At 37.4% G+C, this 17,203-nt stretch overlaps 1 long non-coding RNA gene across 3 annotated transcripts in view; it reads left to right on the forward strand.

Moving 5' to 3' along the window:
- Nucleotides 1-5,226: 5,226 nt before the first annotated feature.
- The window catches only part of LOC140952890 (uncharacterized), a 24,207-nt gene continuing 12,230 nt past the window's right edge, over nucleotides 5,227-17,203 (forward strand). For 2 of the 3 annotated variants that reach the window (XR_012167407.1, XR_012167408.1), the window contains exons 1-7: nucleotides 5,227-5,421; nucleotides 5,925-6,002; nucleotides 6,135-6,287; nucleotides 8,517-8,669; nucleotides 8,853-8,979; nucleotides 9,468-9,603; nucleotides 15,944-16,076. This is a non-coding gene — a long non-coding RNA (uncharacterized lncRNA). The remainder of the gene's footprint in view (nucleotides 5,422-5,924; nucleotides 6,003-6,134; nucleotides 6,288-8,516; nucleotides 8,670-8,852; nucleotides 8,980-9,467; nucleotides 9,604-15,943; nucleotides 16,077-17,203) is intronic. The other variant, XR_012167409.1, reaches the window with a different exon arrangement.

Consider the following 17,203-nt stretch of genomic DNA (forward strand, 5'->3'; position numbering starts at 1 on the left):
AGTTCGACTCAATTTAATAACGGAAAGAGAATCGAGAAAGAGAAAACCAGTTGAACGCCTCCATCAGTCACTTTTTTGAGTTCATATGCAACCAATAAACAAGTTGCAGCCTGATTCTCAGACGATGTCCTCTTCTCTCCTGTGGCAATTTAGCAGTTAAAGTTCACAACATGGTAACAACATTTGCATTTTGGTCGTGGATGTTCTGACTTCTATTTTTTTTGTTTACAGTCCTAAACTGTTTATTCCTCCAAAGATTCCTATAATCATGCGTTTTGGGTCTGGTTAGCACAGGCTCAAGCTATTTTAAAATTATCATTTTGAGATCGTACACTTGCAATGTACATTGCCCCATCTTTCACTCAAAAGATGCTCTTCAGCGTTGTTGAATGACCTGCAGTTTCTTCTCATGCCCATTTTGATACACAAATTTAATATTTTCTGGTTATACTCTGTCATAGGAAATACAAACAAATGTTCGAAACTGTGACGTTAAATTTCGGTTCAAACAAGACACATTTATAAGAAAGATAAGGTTATAAAAAACAACATTGATGCTTTTGCTTTTGTGATGGGTTATTTGAGCTGCCAGATATTTTTGATGACCTTTGTTAATTGGCCCGATAAAGACTTGAGACTCGTTGCCGATTCCGTTTCATTCTATCGATTTTACCGATTTTACCTTAAAAATTTCCCCGTTCACACGAAGGGATTTGTTCCTACGACGTGTCGCGCAGCGTATCGCCCGAACTGTACACCCGGAGTGATTTGTCACCGCGACTTGTTGCAGCAACTTTTAAAATTATCACTTTGAATAACGCCTTAGGGCCTGTTTACATGGAGGTGGAAGACCGGAGATAGTTGAGGTAACATGTTGCGGGTCACCCCACCTATCATGTTTACGTGATCAAATAAAATGAGAGATTATATGGACAGGCTGGTTACCTCACCTAAGCGGGTTACCTCACCTACCTGGGGTCCACCACCTCTGTGTAAACAGGCCCTGAATGTGGTAATATATTATCTAGGAGCGAAGACAATCAGAGCCTGCTTTCCCGTCCCGTCGCCATAGTAAGCAGCATGAGACAAGAGCGACTGTGCCCTTATCATCAGAGTTAACCACAGCACAGAAGGAAATCAGCTCTTTACCAAGTAGTCCGCTGGTTAGTAAATCGCAGTCATCCTCAACTGTTGGCCTAGAATCACCGAACCCGGATTCTCGTAGCGTTTCATCCGTGGAATTCTCTGGGTACGTCAGAGTTCTAATCACAAAATAGCAGCTAATAATTAGCAACTAGCAGTAATCAGATAAAAAATCGATAAAATCGGGTACGACCTTCAACGGAATCGGAAAAAATCGGTGCCCAATTGATCGGCATCGGTGTGACCCGATGCCGATATTTGGACGCGTTCCCTAACCTCAACCTAAGGATTTTGTGCAAATCTCTATAATATGTTACATGATACAGGTCAAATTTAATTTTAACCTCCGATAAGGATGATAAACTTTAGGCCCTGTCTCACAACCCTTTGCACATGTAATAAATCTGTGGGATGTTAAAGAACCCACACTCTCTTCGTAAAGAGTAGGGCATGTAGTGCCAGGTGTGGTGGTCTATTTCACTTTCACACTCATGTATGGGGGCATCATTATTCATTCCTTCATTACTTGTAAACTGCACCTTAAGCAGTCTGGCAAAGTCCCCGAACCAATGTTGAAAAAAAATCCCTGAAAAGCCCTGAGGGGAGTGGATAATATGATGTTTACATTTACAATTTAACCTAGGTTTGATTCTCAATTTCCTTTGTTTTCTATTCCTAATTCATAAATAATTAGGGCTAGAAGACAAAGGAAATTGAGAATCAACCTGGGTTGAAAAAATTTGACCTGAAATCAAATTTGACCAAGCTGTAACATATACATGTACTCACATCTCCATGCTAGTCATTGTTAAGTGTACTCAGTATAATAAGCACACACATGAACACCTCTAATGATATTTAAACTTATCAACAATAGATGAGGTTGGGTGGAGGTATTCTAGAGGATGACAGTGCCAAGTGCAGCTAGTAAGCGGCAACCACCACCATCACACAAACCAATTAGATCAGGGGAAGTAAACCACAGAACACACTTACACGTAAAAGGAAGGGAAGGAGGGAGGGGAAGAAATCAGCACAATACAGCTTAGATGCAAAACACAATTAATTATGCAATGAAATTCAGCAATTTGATCCCTTAAAGCGACTAACCCTTCCACTTTCCAAGGCTTTGCCCATAGAATGTGAGCCAATACAATCAATACCGCTGGCCAGCATTAACGTTTTGAGTTTAACTTTGCATTCAGATAAATGTACAGTTTATACAACTTCAACAATACCCCTACCTGTTTCCTTACAAATTCATTAATGCATTTGAAAGCTGGTTTTGAAACTAGCTTTCTCTTTTGTTTTTCAATGTTGCTTCTTTATTCCTACTTCGTTTTCCCAAACAAAAGATACAAAAATAATGCTCCTGATCTGCCGATATGCATGCTTGGTAATTGCACTGGATGTTCCATTCAGCATGTAAAGAAAGTTTTGTCCGATTGCCTGGGTCCCACAGCAAGTGGAAAAAAGCTCTGGTGCAGAGCGCCTGGATTTACTGGTAAGTGGATTGTGCTAGTATCAATCGTGAATTCTGATCTTAACCTCTAACTCAATCCAAAAAAGGTTTTTTTTAAGGAGGGTGGGATTCAAATAAGGCAAGCTTTTGTAAAAGACAGGTATAAAATATATCCTCAACATCCTTTAAGACCAGAGAAAGTTAAAATGAAGAGATATTCCTTTTTGCTTGTCATTTGATTGATTGCTCTTTTAATCAAATTTACTGACATTCTAGAAACAATCGACACTCTTTCACTCAAACGAACTTTGTGCTTTCAGTGTATGAATCCGTAAAGATTTAATTTTACAGCGGCCAAAACTGATTGCTTATTTTTGTATGAAAATAATGAAAGTTGCAGCTTAGAAAGAAGGTATTTGAAAGCTGTTCTGGTCGTCCGCCTGGACTAGAACTTGGTGTTTTTGTGTGCTGAGGGACAAAATTAATAAACTCGCTGTTGTTAAAGTTGCTTGTTTTGAACAACAGCTAAGAACTGGTTTCAAATTACACGTAACATATGCAGATTTTAATTTTTTTGATAAAACATTAAATTGCAAATTGATATTACAGCCTGAATAAGGCTACTGTTGTAGTTTTCAAGCAATTATAGGATTGGAGCTAATAACATAGCAATTTTTTGTTTAAATTTTTACACACACAATCATTCATTTCTTTTGTACTTTCTTTAGTTGAGATACATGTATTTATCAGTTCTTTTCAGTGCTCACTCTCAAAGTTGTTTTATACCTGTATCAGCAGTTCCTTGTTCCCCATGATTATACTTGCAGTTAATTTAAATTTAATTGGAGGTTTCCCATGTATATCTGACAGGTTAAAGCTCAACTTAAATATCACGTGAAAAACCATCCAGAATGGGAAAAATGTTCAAGCTGCAAAAGTGTGAGTGCTGTTTAATATTGAAGAACATTCAAAAGAATGTAAATTTCAAGGATTTTGGTTTGAACACTCAGATAGAATCAGGTGATTGAATAAAATAATAATATGTAGATTTAGCCAGGGCTAAAAGCGAAGCTCTGGTTAATAATACATGTGAACAAAAAAATTTAAATCGTATAATGCTAAACAGGGATGACAATGAAAATGGCTTCAAGACTAATAGGTCTAATTAGCAAAAAAACAAATTGTATGTGCAGCACACTTTTTCGTCTACAGCTGTAATTAGCAAAAAACAAATTTGCATGTGCAGCACGCTTTTTTGTCTTTCCCTTGCCGTTGTTTTTCACGACTTCAACGCTGTTGTGTATGACTAAAACGTCAAATGTCCTAGTTACACAATATTTTCATGGAGGTGCGGACAAACCGTTGCTAACTCTATGTACAGTCACGTGATTACCAAATTTTCTCAGATGGATAGATTATCACATTTCCTTAGCTATGGGGCTCCGCAGCACTGCGCGTGGAGGTCCGCTATGAAATCCACATTGCATTAGTTATGGTCTCACATTTCCCTAGACTTTTCTCAGTGCTGGTTTCTCAATCCTTTACCTTGAGTGTGGGAGAGGTTATTGAGGTTATTATTACACTGTCACCTGAATTTAATTTTGACCTGTAACACATATGCTTTATTTACCAAGCGTTACATGTAGGTCAAGATGGATATTTTTTTGCATTTTAATGATCGAAAGAAAAGACGGATCATTATACGTTTTTGGCAAACTGCCCACCTACCCTTCCCCTAAGGCAACACTTTGCTCTACATGTAAGTGAGAAGTAAGTGTTAACGTTGGCTTAGGGAAGGCACCATTCCAGTTAATTCTTTCAAGGGAGGGGTCATGTAGACAATCTGAGGGGTCATCAAGCAGTATGCAAAGAAAGTCATGTCCGATAGCCCGGGGCTAGTGGATTTTGCTATCGGGCTAGTGATTTTTGTTTTCAACTTGCCTGACAGGCAAGTGTTTTTTTTTTGGCAAATTCAAATTACAGAAGGATTAATTGTAATCAATCCTGCTGATCAAAAAGGGTTTTGCAGCTAGTTAAAATGACTTTTGGGCTAGTACACGCTAACTGCAGCTTGCCTGAATGGCAGGCTGTAAAACTGACAAGACCATGTACTAATTTTTTTCGTTATATTTAACTTTACTTATATTATGTCATCTGTCAGGTCAGGAAGCCTTCTTTGTCAGGCCATTGAACCGCAAGACCTACATTTATCTCTTATCTGGAACACTGAAGAGGGGCAGGTGGGCAGTTTCCCTAAAATGTATAATGATCCAAAAAGATAATAAGCACCAAAAAGAGAACTTTCTCTTGTGGGACAAACACAGAAAATCCTGAGTGCTCAATATAGGCCCCGGCATTGTTCCAGTTCTGATAGCCTATCAGAAAGCAGGATTTGCTTCATCTTGACTGCATTGAAAAAAAAAATTCAAATCAATTTCAAATGAAAGAAGTACACAGCCTAAATTTATCTCGAACATGACCCTTTTGATCAACAATGACCTTCAATGGCATTTGAAAAAAAATGGCTTAATTTTCTTTCCAACATAACTCTTTTGATCCACACTGGTTTATTAATAAACAGTATAATGATTTGATTTATCCTTTTCTAAAGAAACGAAAAGCTTGTTCCAACCTCTGCCCCAACCTGTGGAGAAACCAATCTTGCAGTCATCAGGAGCATAGAGAGGAAGAAAGGAGACAATAATGAACACCAGGCCAAGATTAAGGTGGAAGAGGATGCTGAAGATAGATAAATTATCGTGTTGCAGTGGACGTTGCCACTGATGTTCAGAAAAGAAGGAATGGAAAGCCACAAGGTCATTATTATCATCATAATTCTCAAAAACATGTCGTAAACCTGGTGGGGAGTGGACTCTCACATAAAAAATGACAGGGATGCTTGCTGTCTTGCTTAAGGGGTAAATTGCAGATTTCAGTGTCACTTAGGGTGTTTGAGATGGAAAGTCACTTTACTTGCCCATTCAGGTATCATTTAGTGCTGTTTATAAAGAAAGTCACTGACCGCACAGAAATATAGTGTCTAAAAAAGAACACAACATCCCCGGCACATATTTAGATCCCTAGCTCTTATGTAGACGTCTATGCATCCCTGTCACTTTTATATGGGGGTCTCCCCCCCCTCCCCCAGGTGGTTGTGAAACATGTGTTTACCTCCTTATCCTCTCTGTGACTAAACTGAATTAAAGTTCTTAATGCCAACTTTCATAAAAGAAATAGGATTGACTTTTTATCTAACTATTCAGCATTGGCTGTCCCAAGAAAGTGCTTATATTTGTCTCTTGTTATTTTCTCATTTAAGGTTGATGTTTCCCCTGCAGACCTGCAGCATGCGTCATATTGTAGGAATCTAAATTGTTAAAACAAAAAATGTAGAGATGTAAGTTGTGGTTATTAGTTACAGCTATGAAAAGTCTCAATCCCTACTTTCGATTCTCTTACTAGTCATTTTATACTTGTATCAAATTTGTTGTAATTACAACTCTCATTTCTCATGTATTTTGTTCAACAGGTGAAGACAGAGTTAAATCACTTTAAAATGCATCAAGAAGCAAGACAGTGAACATGGAGTGCATACCTGTTGTCAGTTGCACGGTATACAGCACCATGCACAGGCATGTCAGATGTGAGGAACATGTCAAGTTCCAGGCTGTGAAAGTACTAGGTAACTACATGTACACTACAACCATGTCATAGACAACTTTTTGCATGGAAAAGCTCCCCTCAAAAAACTGTTAGCTTACAGTGAATGTGCCTTGGGTAGAGGAAACAATTTATTCACACCAGGAAAACACAACAGTCAACGCCAGAAATCGACCAGTGCAGATGATGGCTTATCAAGCATAAATCTAGCCTGCGAGCAAGTTCTCCTATTTGGGTGAGTGAGGCAAGTCTGGCGAGAACGTGCGAGCGAGCAGTGAAGCCGCAAGGGGCCGAGGAAAGGAGAGCTTGCAATGATCTCTCATAAAGTTTCATTTGTACTTCGCCCAGACGAAGGGAAATACCATTGGCTGAAAAATGACGTTCCAGAAATCAAAGTTGATTGATAACAGGGTAAGCTGGCACCCGCTTCGTCTGTGTGTCAAATTTGGTTCTCAGGGGATCAGATTGGTACCGAGAACTTGTTTCAGCCCTCAAAGCAGACGGGCTCGTTTGATGTAATTCTCGTAAAGAGAATATTGCGAGCCGAGAATAAGGCGGATCGAGTTTGTAGTTCTTGTGGGAGGAAAATGAAAACCCTTCATCAGTTGTTTTCGTTTGTGTTAAGCGCCTTTTTAGTTCTGAAAACTGGGAGAGTGAAAGTGAATAGTGATTCAAGGGCTGTTTTCCAATGTCAGTTTCTTCGCCCGGTTGAATTCTACTGGGTAGAAAAATTCAGAAACATGTTCTTGATAGTGTAGCCGTGTAGCGTGACCGTAAAGAAGGTAAAGAGAAGAGTTGTAAGCAACTGGAGTAAAACTTAAGAGAACCAAGTGCAGGAAAACGCTATTCTCCAGCTCCAGATGGACAAACATATGATGTTTTTGTTGGTGATTGCGATGGGGAGTAGTCTTCTACACTGGAGTATGGATGACTTTTCAAAAGTAAACGAAACGAGAATCAAATTAGTGAGTTCTTATCCGAGCGGACACGTTAAAGTTTGATGTCCCCCTAGAAAAAAAACATATCAGCGACTTTAAAAAGCAGTGCTTTGATGATTTATAAATATATAATTCTACGCGCCCTCGGCTGTCTAAAGTTACTTGACAGGCGGTTGTCACTTTTCTAATCTGTGGCATGTTTGCGGTGACAGTTTGCACGCTTAGCGGAGTCCAGGGGTTTCTGGGGTGGAAATGAAGTTTTATGAGAGATCGTTGCAAGCTCTCCTTTCCTCAGCCCCCGCTCGTGCGTTCTCGCGAGGCTCACTTCGCTGGCCCAAATAGGAGAGCTTGCTCGCAGGCTAGCATAAATCCATATTGTGGCACAGTTCTATTTTGGGTAATTTATTATAATATACAAATGACTTAACTCTGAATGACTGAATTCAGTTCCAAGGAAAGCATTGCATGAAAAAACAATGTGTGCTCTTACCCTTTCTTTCAGACAATTAACCCACAATTTGGTGGGATGAACTGAATTTCAGGGAGGTTGTTTTCTTTGTGTTGAAGGTCTTGAATAATTTCCCATTTCCTAATGAAAATACAGTTGACTCCCGATAACTCCAACCCTCACTAACTCGAACCTCGTGCTAATTCGAACCAAAGTGGATTTCCCCTGGATATCCTTATACACTTACTATAATTTTTCCCTTGGTTAACTCGAACCCTAGATAACTCAAACCTTCTGCTAGCTCGAAGTAATCTTTGTTTCCCTTCAGATAATTTCTATATAATTTTACCCTGATAACTCGAACCATGTTACAAGCACGTGACAAGTCAGGAAAAAAAAAACGTGTACTGAAGTCCGAGACATTAAATTTATTTCAAAGCAACTGCATCAGTTCTTTGTCTTTACTTTTTTGTCAGTCCAGTTCAAATTCAGTGTCCATTTCATCCATTCCTGTTTACTTTGTTGCTTAATTGCATTCCCTTCCCATCCATTTGCTTATAATTTTTTCTTATTTCTGGTTATTTGCTTCAAACTCCCAATAACTCGAACATTTTTCAAATTTAGAACGGTTTGAGTTATCGGGAGTCGACTCAGTAGGCTACAATCATGAAAAAGCAAGCCTATCTATCTCATTACCTCCTCACCTCACATTCAATGTTGAACTAAACTGGTCTTGTATGTGTACAATGATATTTTCCTGGACTTAACTTGTGTAAGCTGGAAGAGAGGAATCTCCAATAGCAGTCCTTTTGTGCAAGCTCACTATGAATACAAAAAAGCTCTGTTCTCTTAATTCTCTTCTCAGCATCCTAGACGTCCCCCTGTCAAAAAGGTTAGAGAACATGAAGATTATCATGTTGAAAGGAATCAATGCCTGGAAGCTGGTGCAAATGGAACTGTGTACCTGGCTTACCTGTACTTGCAATCAGGCCCAAGGGAAGAGTTCTCTATAAAAAAGGTAAACTACAGTTACTTATGTAATGGCCATGGCCATAAGGAACCCTTTAATGTGACTATGTTCTTGCAAAATGGACTTTTAATTTCTATTCTGAGCAAAGCTTTCTTTTCTATTACAATATTTGTACCTGTTACACATCTTAACTTTTATTATTTCCACTTATCTCATTTTTTTTTACTCTAGACAAATTTTAGTGTAGAGGAAGTGAAGGTGTATGAAAAATAAGAAGACCACCCACACCTCGTTACTCACTATAGAGTAGCTTTCAGCAGTGAACACAGAAAGATGAACATTTTCATGGAACTTTGTGGTATGTTCTTCTCGTGTTGTTTGAGTTTACATGTATCTGTTGTTTACAATGCTTTTTTTAACTGGAGGCTGATAAAGGAACCAGAAAATGGTCATGATTGCAAGTTTGTTTTTTCTTTTATTCAGTAAAGAACTCCTTAACCCCAATCAATAAAGGATACAACAATATTTATTGAACTTAGACTGCTAATATTAACCCTCTAGCAACATACATATTCTTTTCACTCAGTCCTCCCCATACTGTGTATTACTTTCTTAAGGTACTTTTAAGGTTTACCTGAGAGAATTTGTTCAAACATGAATATATTCCATTTTTGGTGATAATTTTATTCACTCTCATTACCTCTGTGTTTGATTCAACAATGTTGTTTGGAGAAATTAAAAGCTGGTCACTTTTGGGGCTTTAAGGGTTAATTCCTGTAGACTTACGACTTACAAATGACAACCATAACTTAGACATGACTGATCCTCTATGTTTTTTGTTGGCAGATGGCAGCCTCTTTTCCTACATGAAGGAATTAAACAGAAAGCTTTCAGACAGGGAAACCTTGAATTTTTTTTGTTCAAGTACTTATAGCAGTCTTCTACTTGCATAGCGTAAGAATTGTTCATCAAGATCTCTAAGGTAAAATAAGTTATCAGAGATGCTCTGTATGTATCCACAATAAGGGACAATTATACTTATCTCCTTCCCCTGTCTACCCCAACCCCTTCCCCCCAAAATCAATGTTGAATTTTGGACCCTCAAGTCTTTTTTTTACTTCAGACAACATTGATTCAGAGGGTGAGGGGATTTACGGCATTTAAAAAGAAAGAAATGATAAATGAATTAAATGTTTGTTAAAAGCACCCGTTTTAAACAAGTGTGTCAACTACTTTTGTTCCTGATTGTATGTATATTATTATTCTTATTATTGTTGTTGTTGTTATTGTTATTTTTATTATTGTTGTTGTCATTATTATTATTATTATTATTATTATTATTATGATTCAAACCACTCTTGATTACCTCCACATTCCCGATCATATCAAATCAGTCTTTACACTGACTTCAAAACCTCTATTCACTACTAGGAGTATGTATGTGAAACACCATGTGAAAAACGTGTGAAAAATGTCCTCTTTTCACACTCTTTTCACATGTTTTTCACACATTTTTCACACACTTTTCACATGCATTTCACACACATATTTCACATGCATGTGACATTTTGCATAGTGAAATATATGTGAAAAGTGTGTGAAGCAATGTCATCCCTTTCACACATATTTTCACATACACTTCACATGGGGTTTCACACAGGCTTTCACATGTAAATCCTCACTTACATTCACACATATCTTCATATACTTCACATGGGGTTTCACATGGGCTTTCACATGTACTTAATCCTCACTGAATGGCAAAACATCTAGAATTTCACATGCTACTAATTCACACGTTATTTTCACATACACTTCACATGGGGTTTCACATGAGCTTTCACATGTAAATCCTCAGAGATCGGAGATCATGAATGGCAATAGAATTTCACTACCCTGCGAGCAGAGGTTTGTTTACACGTAAACAAACCAACTATGCAACAGACAAGCCACCCAAACGACTTCGTAAACGCTAAAAGCCATGCAAGAGAGAAAACGCTGCTTGCAGGGTAGAATTTCCCATACCACTTCACACAAATTGGCTATGTTCTTTCACAAGCAAATATTCGGTAAATCAACTATAGCTTAGATCAATTTACACACAAATTTACATTTGCACTTTCCACTTGCAATAAATTTGTCTGAAGTACTGTCAACAGCTGCATGCATGGTTGTGTCTTCATATAGTCACAAACAACTTCAGGTTTATAGCCTGATCTGTTGGCTTATTTAAAATTTTATGGTATTTTCAGAAGAACTTAATTTATATAGAATGGGTAAAAAGTGAAAAGCAAACTGAATAGAGTTGATTGGCATAGCAAATTGGTTTCACAATATCAACACGGTGAAGCTCAGTTCAACTGACTCACATGTCCCAAAATGAACTTAAATGTAAATTTAAGTTACTCAAAAAAGGCATATAAGGCTAATGGAAACATCAATGTCTAATCCTGTTTATTTGTCAATATTTATTGCCTGGAGGATAATAATAATAATAAAAACTTTCTATCATGCTCAGCTTTTATACCTTTAATTTCTACATCAATAAAATAACTAATTTTTGGTTAGAAATCTTTCTTACAAATTGTATTATGATAGTAAATGACATAGTGGCCAATTTGCAATTTCCACTTATTAAGGCATACCAAGTTACAGAAAAAGCAATCTAGCACTCCGTGTCAGTGAAAAGACAAAGTAAATAAGCATCTTTGAATAATACAAGCATGTTTATGGAAAAAAATAATGCTAAATGACTGCTTCTTTCAAAGTCGCTGAAAAGCTTTCTGAACTGAAGGTCCACACATCAGACTAGAGTAGAATAGAGCTGCCTTTTATTTTTGACCTTATTGCAGATGTATGAATATTATGAATCGAAGCTCAAATAAACAAACCTACTCAAATTTTATAGGTTTAGTTCAACTCTCAAGTCATTACAAATTAACTGGAAACTTAATTGCTTCCAACTTGTAGTATACATTGCATGCATATCGGAAACTTATGCTATTTCTTCTCCTAGTTTATTTAACATTGGTCTTGACAAGTCTGCCACAGCCTACTAGCGCCAGAACATAAAATTTTCAGAGTATTCCATTGACGATTTGCAACAAAGAGTACAGTTTTTTCTGCAGTAAACAAAAAGGAATCAATCAATGGCATATCTGTGCATGCATCTTAAATTTAAGATGTATCTTTTTTAAGCTTACGCAAAGTTATTAGAAAACCAAAGTAAGCTCGTGTTAACGAACCACGATATCAAGAACATACCTTTCTGCAATAATCCAGCTGAGTTGCTGACTTGGAAACATACTTTATGTGAAGAATTTTGCAATTGATCACTGTCTCTCGAAAATAACATGGGTATTATTGAAAACAGTCTTTCTATTTATCCGAAAGTTACGAAAATATTCTGTTTGCAACGCTGTGTTGCTCGTGAAGTCCGCGATAATTGTTAACTATTCAACGGAACTTCATGTTACAATTTTCTATTGGTTCAAAAGCCGCACGCGACAATGTAAATCAAATCGCGCATGTGCAAAAATCACGGGGAAGCCTGGGAAACAACAAACATGGCGGCTAATCTTGCGAAGGAGAAAGTGCACTCGTTTGAATCACAAAAGCGGTTATTGTCAGCATTGATTGAAATATTCCAGCGCATTTGAAGTGTTAGAAGCAAGAGAAAAACTTAACATAAAAGAAAACTCAAAGAGCATGCAAAGTAAGGAACTGTTCGCATGTTCAAGTGGACTTTCAACGTTACAACGAGGAACGTTACAGTAAGAAACAAAACATTCATAAAGTGTAGTTACATATGTCGTATATGTTAGCAACGTAAGTTTTCTGATGGAGTAATAAAATTAAGTTCGTTTTGTCCTCAATGAAGATTGAAAGAATGGTTTAATTCTCAGGATTTAGCCCTCCCCACTTAACAAAAATCTTGGTACATATCTTTCTGGGTGGAAACCAAGTGGTAGGATAAAAAACCCACATATTTAGATGAGAAAGTTGATAAAATACATAAATTTATATAGCATATTCTAGCAAACAATGAAGAAAATGATATTTATAAAGATGCACATATGGATCGGATACTCAAAAGGTTTTAATTACCGGTAAGCCAAATATAATGAAGAATGTACAGTGTATTCAGGGGTTTCAAAATGTTTTGAATTAGGCGCCAACTCTGGAAAAGCAGGCGGCTGTGACAGTCGAGGTTGTTTGTCACAAGCTAATTGTTATGACCAGCGCAGCCAGCGATATACAGTCGACTAGCCTGCAGAACTCTAGTCTCCGGCTTGTCTTGAAACCCCTGTGTATTTACTAATAATTAATACAGTCATTGACTGAGAGATCTGGTTGTAAGCTAGATCATGAAAAGAGCTTTGAACATTAATTCCAGTCCGCTGCTTTACAAGAGGGCCCCTCTGGGGCTTGGCACTTTGGTATATTGGGGTTTGCCTTTAATGGTGATGATGATGATGATTTGTAACAGCACGTTTGTTGTGATCACTTGCCTTAAAGGTCTGATGCATTATAGTATGGTGAATTTTCTTGGTTAGTAACTTATCAAATCTTATTCTTCAAAAATTCATGACCCTCATAGCCAACTTAGTTTGATATTTATCAGCCATGGGCCATAAAATGCTAGATGTGGCATGGCATGAAATTTAATTTTGCAGTTTTCATAGGCCATGAAATGCCTTTCATGGGGTATTCACTAGAAATTCATGGCATTTTCATAAAAACATGGTTCATAGTGGTTGCATTTAACAAGCCCTGAAAAAAATTCACATGCTCACTCTGACATGCCTAAAAGTGTTCACATGCATGTGAAAAATTTCACATGCATAGCATCTATTATGCATGTGAAATTTGACGTTCACATGCATGACAAAATTGTTTCACACGTATGAAAAGATTTCACATGTAATAAAATGTATGGAAAAAAAGTTCACACATATGACAAAAATTTTTCACATGTATTACAAAATTTCACATGCATGTCAAAAAGTTCACATGCATGTGAAATGCTGATGTGGTGAACTTGTATTTTTTCCAACATTGATTTCACATGGTTCCTTTTTTCACACACTTTTCACACCCTTTTCACATGATTTTCACACACATAGCCCTAGTAGTGATTGTTACCAAAGAATTTCGCACTCCGTTTATATCTGTTGGTCGTGGTGTACTCCAAGGTGATTGCCTAAGCCCACTTATCTTCAACTTGTGTTTTAACACGTTTCTACAGCATATTAAATCTGCAAAATACCGTCAATTTGGCTTTTCCCTGAAGTTCTTAAATCCCATCCACTGGTTCCAGTTCGCTGACGATGCCGCTGTCATAAGCGGTCAGGAATGAGAAAATCAACATCTAATTAACCGCTTTATAATCTGGTGTAATTGCTCGAACATGATAATAAGAGTTGATAAATGTTCTACTTTTGGAATACGGAAACTGTGCACTAAATCTGTCCAATATTTACCCAAACTGTTGATCAATGGAGTTCTAATTCCCTGTGTGGAAATGGGTGAATCATTTCGTTACTTAGGTCGCTTCTTTGACTTCAACATGTCTAACAACCAACACATGTCTGAATTGTCCTCTCTTGTACAAGACTTGATGAATGACATTGATATAAAGCCACTACATCCTAAACACAAATGTCTTCTGTCAAGCCGTTATGTCCTATCTAAATTGTCCTGGCATTTCACTATAGCTAATATATCCAAAACCTGGATAACGGAACATCTCGACTCTGTAGTGAATGGCTATATTCGAAAATGGCTTGATATTCCGATATCTGGAACACTGAGCAATGTTTCCCTAGAACCCAATAAATTTGGTCTTAATATTTGTCTTCCCTCTATTAAATTTACTCGGTGCCAAACAGTTCTCCGAAATTCATTAAAAGAGTCACCAAATGATTCCTTAAAAGATCTCTGGAAATCGTCAAGCTGTCACACTAATTTTCAATATGATGTGTACAGATCCACTTAGGAAGTTCTTAAAGATTTCCGTTCTAATCAAGAGGATAAACTGCAACACCACCTAACATCTCAAGGTTTCTTCTTCTCAAATGTTATCAAGTACCCATTGTCATCTGTAAATTCTATTTGGTCAGAGGCCCAGTCTCATCTACCCAAGAACATTTACAATTTTACCATCCGCTACATCAACAACTTCCTCCCTACACGTAATAATATGGCAAGATGGGGATTATCACAAAGTCCTGATTGCTCCTTTTGTCTTAATCCTGAATCACTCCCTCATGATGTCGCTGGTTGTCAACAGTACCTTGATCGCTTAACCTGGAGACACGACTCAATCCTTAACTTCATTGCCAAGTCACTTCAACCTGTAATTATTGTTCACTCTTCACTCTATGCAGATGTTAATGGTTTTCTGAATCCCTCAATAATAACTGGTGAAAATTATCGTCCAGATCTTCTTTTCCTAATCCAGTCCAAGTGCCTATATGTTCTAGAATTAACATTTGGTTTTAAGTCCAACCTTAACAACAATGCAGTGCGTAAGAAAGAAAAATATCTGAACTTGATCAACGAAATGAGTAGAAATTACAGATGTGTGAGATTTGTAAATCTCTCCATGAGTTCCCTTGGCCTTTTCTCCGATGAATGCTCCACGTTGTTAGACATGATGAATGACATTGGCATTGACAAAAAGCAGCAACTTTATGTAATCAAGAAAATGATAAATATAGCCATCAGAGCAACATATTACATCTTTTGTTGTAGAAACAGGAACTGGGATAGCCCAGACTTAATGCAACTTTGATTTTTTTTTTGGCTTTTGTTTTGTTTTTTGTTTTGTTTTGTTTTTCTTTTTAATAATCCAATCTCAAGCAGCATTTGTAAATTGCCTATACGTAGCGAGATTTACAATTGTACATTCAAAAAGACAAATAAAGTTTCCATTATATTACTTGTGGGTGTTTAGGGCTGTAACATTATTATTACCCAATGTGTCCATGCGGTCAATAATCTCTCAAAGGTTTCACTCAATAACGTTCCCTATACCTGGCCAAAATGTGAATTGAAACATAGTCCTTGACATTTTTAATGATTACATTGTTGTGTGAATACTTCATGAAACTAACGAACAAGCAAAGTTTTATCCAGTTTGCATTAAGCACGTAGTTACAGTTTACCGTTTAGATTAAAAAAAAACTGTTTCTATGCTTGTCTGCTTTTTTACTTTTCTTGACATTGTTTGAACCTGTTTGACTAACTAATACAGGCACTCTGGTATGTCCCATATTAAGCAGGTTCCACTGCAATCAGTTTGTTTTGTGTTTTTGCAGAAAATAACATAATGTGAAAGGGTAATGTTGCCAAGCTGGGTGATTTTTACACGGCCAAAATACTTACAGAGGAGATGACAGAGGCATGGTCTCACCCTTGAGGTACAAAGGGCTCTGCTGCACTGCACCTGAGGTATTCAACTAATTAGTCTACCTAATTGAGTAACTTAAAAATCAAATTAAGTTCTGTTCCCCTTCCCTTTTGAGGAACTTGTTGTAATGTCAGCATCTCATGTTGCTTGGCATTAATAATAATGGAACCCCATATGAATGTTTTATGCTGTGGTTCTACTTATCCTTCACACCGTTGCAAATTTTTTCAGGAAAATAACAAATGGTAACCTGACTGTAACCTGTAATTTCTGATAACAAAATTGGAAAGGAAGGGACACAAGACGCGCTATATCTCGAAGATCTCACGAAAAAATTGGGGACTGTGAACAGTCTATATGTATGGCAACATTACAAGGAGCAAAGTTTGAAAGGAAACAACCTTTTGTTAACAGTGATAGGAAATTGTTAAAGGCCTGCACAGAATTTCTTACAAATCATTTTTAAGAGAAGAAAAATGTACTGGTGTGCTGGCAATGTGATATGAACTGTTCTATTTTATAGAGCATCGTGTACTATGTTGACATTATACTCATGCTAAGTGGTAATCATTAGAACTGTTATTTACTACAAAAAGAAGAGACTGCAGAGTTTAAAAAAGCATTGTTCTTGTTATCAAGCTCATTTGTACTGTACCCACTGTATAGTCTCTTTTTATCAGGCCTCTAGGGATTTCCCTGTGTTCCAGCATCTACAGAATGATACGACTTAGCCGTTTATGTCCCAAGATCCACATACAAATTCTCCAGGCTGATCTCCATATATATCTTTGAAGAATAGTTGAGAGAATTTGGTTTAAGGTTGAGGACTGGTTAAGAGTGTGTCTTTTTTTACGCACATAACAAAAAAGGAAAGAACGTAATGCTGGATTATTGTGTCATGAATCAAGTAAGATACACAGAAATTCGAGCCCTCAATGTCATTCACACCCATCTTATGGGTCCGGTGCCTCAGATACTGAGCTGCAATCTAGGACACCTACTCTGTACATGGGACCTCAGGGAAGGTTCTTTTGGAATGTTTAAGCCACCAGAACCCTTAGCCTATACCAGACATACCGTAGTTCAGCTGGATTTTTCTCAGCTTCCCCCTCTCGTAGGATTTGCTAATCTTTTTTTTCCGAGTGTCATTTCCCGGCTTCCCTTGTCT

The sequence above is a fragment of the Porites lutea genome, chromosome 11 (genome assembly GCF_958299795.1).
Source record: "Porites lutea chromosome 11, jaPorLute2.1, whole genome shotgun sequence".
Classification (NCBI taxonomy): Eukaryota; Metazoa; Cnidaria; class Anthozoa; order Scleractinia; family Poritidae; genus Porites; species Porites lutea.